Below are 3,155 nucleotides of genomic sequence, written 5' to 3'. Positions count from 1 at the left end.
TATGAACACAACTTTATAATTCAAACAACTATTGACACTGTTCGTCGCACCAGAAGAGTGTGTTCTGTGGCCTGGCTTGACATCAGCAAGGCCTTTGGCTCTGTGCCACATTCTCACATCTCGGAAACACTGGCTGAATTGGGCATGCCTTCGACATTTCTTGACCTGCTCCGTGAACTTTGCAATGACTGTACCACCACCGTGCGGACGGCGGAAGGCGAGACGGTGGAAATCCGTGTTCGTCGTGGGGTGAAACAAGGCTGTCCACTTAGCCAATCCTTAGATGGTCCAGAGACATTTACATTGAGCACATTTTGGGCCATCGTCAGTATGAGGAACCAGCTGCGGTTTTGGTAGAAAAGGAACGGTGAAGCTTCATTCTTCTTTCCTTACTCCCCCTTTCTTCCTCCCCTTCTTCACTTCTCCTTCCTTTCTTTTTCTTTTATGGTATGCAACTGTTTGGATATATTAGGAATGAAATTTGCTTTATATCTAATTTCTTTATATATTATCATACTACTATGTATTTTTATTTGCAATTGCAGTCTTTGGACTTGATATGTATTACCTATTGGTTTATGTTAAATTGTATCCTTAAATATTTTCTAATAAAACATTTAATCTGTTCTTATCAGTTTAATATCTGATACGTCCTCTATTTGAGGACTACTATATATGAAATGGATTTTTGGAGCTGGGAGATGGAATAGGAGCTTGCTCCATCCAATCCACACATCGACCTTGGATTGCAGTGCCTCCAGGAACGGTGCGCCTCCCCTTTGGGAGGAATATCAGTGGTTTAAAAACAGATTGAGTTATCAAAGGGCTGTTGGGCAAAAGCTTTACTTAAGAGCCAGATTTCTTCCCTTGGAAGTCTGCTCTAAGGAAAGGGGGCTGCTAAAGGGAGGCCTGGCTGCCCCTGGGGAGATCTAGGCAAGGAAAGGGGAAAGCACCCTTTCCTGAAAGGAGAAGCATGGAGGGGACTCTCCTCTTCCAGGCAAAGAGTCATAGGCTCCTAGGAAGAGACCCCAAAGGTCATCCAGCCAGGAAGGCACACAACACTCCAACGCATGGAGGGCATGCAGAAGGGGCTCCTGGCTGCCCCTGGGAAGACCCCCCAGCCCACCCACCTCAAGGGGCAGCAACAGCCCTGCTAGAGAGCCCTTCCCAGAAGTTCATGGGGGAGGGGGGAGGGGGGCTCCTACGCTGAAGCAGAAAACTTTGGGGTACCTCTTAGGTCAGCTGCATTGTACCCCAGAGAGTCTGCCCCAAGTCAAGGGGGCTGCCCCTGGGAAGACCAAGGACCCAACCTCCAGGAAAGGAAAGGGGGCAGCTTCTCCCTCAGACAGTCTTTTCCAGAAGGAGAAGCTTCTCGGGGGACAGGAGGGGAAACTGCCCCGCTCAATATGCAGAGAGATCTTTGTGGCACTTTTGAGACTGTCTGAAAGAAAGAGCTTGGCAGCATCCGCTTTCCTAGACTGAAGTCTACTTCCTCAGATGCCTTAGACTGAAGTCTAGGAAATTCAGTCTAAGGCCTCTGAGGAAGTAGATTTAAGTCTAGGAAAGCTCATGCTGCCAACCTCTTTCTTTCAGAGTGTCTCAAAGGTGCTGCAAGATCTCTCTCCATACTGATTCTACAGACTAACATGGCTATATCTTTCAATTCTGCCCCACTCAAAGCATGGCAACTCTTACAAGAAGAGTGTGCTCTTCATGGACTCCTAGAGTTGGAAGGTCATCCAGTCCAACCCCTTCCCAGCCAGGAAGGCACAAAGCCCTGGCACAGATACCCTGCTTGATGCAACAAAGGGGCCAAAGAGAACCCTTCCAGGGACTGTCCTCCAACCAGCTCCCTTGGTGCAAAGAGCCACAGAAACCATGTGCCCCTGTTAAGGCAGCTGCAAGAGGGAGGCATGGCTGCTCCTGGGAAGACCCACATCCCAAAGGCAAGGAAAAGGCCGGGGCAGCAGCCCCGCCAGACAACCCTCCTCCAGAAGGAGAAGCTTCTCCCAGGACTCAAATGGAAATCCCACTCCTCCATCAAACTCACTGTCCTCCTAGGAAAGCTTTCACTGGGGAGAAAACTACCCCCTTCCAGCCACAGCTGCCCAAAAATAATGCCGAAGATAACACCTAAATAACACCCCAAAGCCATGCAACAGTAATACCTTTATGGGGCCATCCAACATGCACAAAACTTGTGGTGCAAGCGCTCAAAGTTTCACCAGCTCCTTCTTCAGGCAAAAGTGTTAAAAATCATAAGCTTCCAATGATTCCAAGGGAAACTGAACCTGGATAAATCTGGTTCTCGTTCTGAATCCAAGGCATTCCCAACATCTTTTTCAATGAATCGATTCAGTCCAAGCCTGAATGTGTTGACGATTCAATTCAGTTCCCTGTGACGCAACTCCATTTTGAATCAATCCTATTGATGAATGTGAACGCGAAGTGGATTCATGGCATGTGTTTTAGTCAATGTAATTAATAAAAACAAATCAACAATTAAGAGAGCAATTCAGAAGCAGAAAAGCAGATTGTTTGCAGAGGTCAGGCACATATGTGGTGTATAGGTCCCCAAAACACTGCAGAATAATCCAGTTTGAGGCCACTTGAACTGCCCTGGCCGAGTGCTAGGGAGTCCTGGGAATTGTAGTTTATTGTGGCACAGAGCGCTCTGATAGAGAAGGCTAATAAATGTCTCATAAACCTACAGTTCCCAGAATTCCCTCGCATTGAGCCAGGGCAGTTAAAGCGGTCTCAAACTGGATTATTCTGCAGTGTGTTCTGGACCCTAGAAGAGGCCTTCCTGGACACAGGGGAACGAAGGCAGGATGCCTCTTTCAGGACAGTTTTGTGTGTTTGTATTTTAAATGCCTATTTCATATTTCTTGATTAACTGGGACTGCGTTCTAATTGATCAAAAATGATTTCAAATCTGTTGATTTAACCAATTAGACATTTCTTCCTGATAGCAACAAGTTCAGGATGAGTTTCTTCCAATACAATTGTCTCTAGTTCAGGTTGTTAGGAAAACTCTTTGTTATGGGTGATCTCTCTTGCTGCTGGTGGTTTGAACTGGGACCAACTGGGACCAACTGGGACAGATGGAGTCTTCTCTGGAACTCAGGAACAAAGTAACTTCCACACAGATTTTC

At 46.8% G+C, this 3,155-nt stretch overlaps 1 non-coding gene across 1 annotated transcript; it reads left to right on the top strand.

Annotated features, from left to right (window-relative positions):
• The first annotated feature begins 588 nt into the window (after positions 1-588).
• LOC121920073 lies at positions 589-777 on the top strand. The gene has a single exon (XR_006101635.1). It is a non-coding gene; the product is annotated as a U2 spliceosomal RNA (small nuclear RNA).
• The last annotated feature ends 2,378 nt before the right edge of the window (positions 778-3,155 follow it).

The sequence above is a fragment of the Sceloporus undulatus genome, chromosome 1 (assembly GCF_019175285.1).
Source record: "Sceloporus undulatus isolate JIND9_A2432 ecotype Alabama chromosome 1, SceUnd_v1.1, whole genome shotgun sequence".
Lineage (NCBI taxonomy): Eukaryota > Metazoa > Chordata > Lepidosauria > Squamata > Phrynosomatidae > Sceloporus > Sceloporus undulatus.
This window is presented reverse-complemented; position numbering and strand designations above follow the sequence as displayed.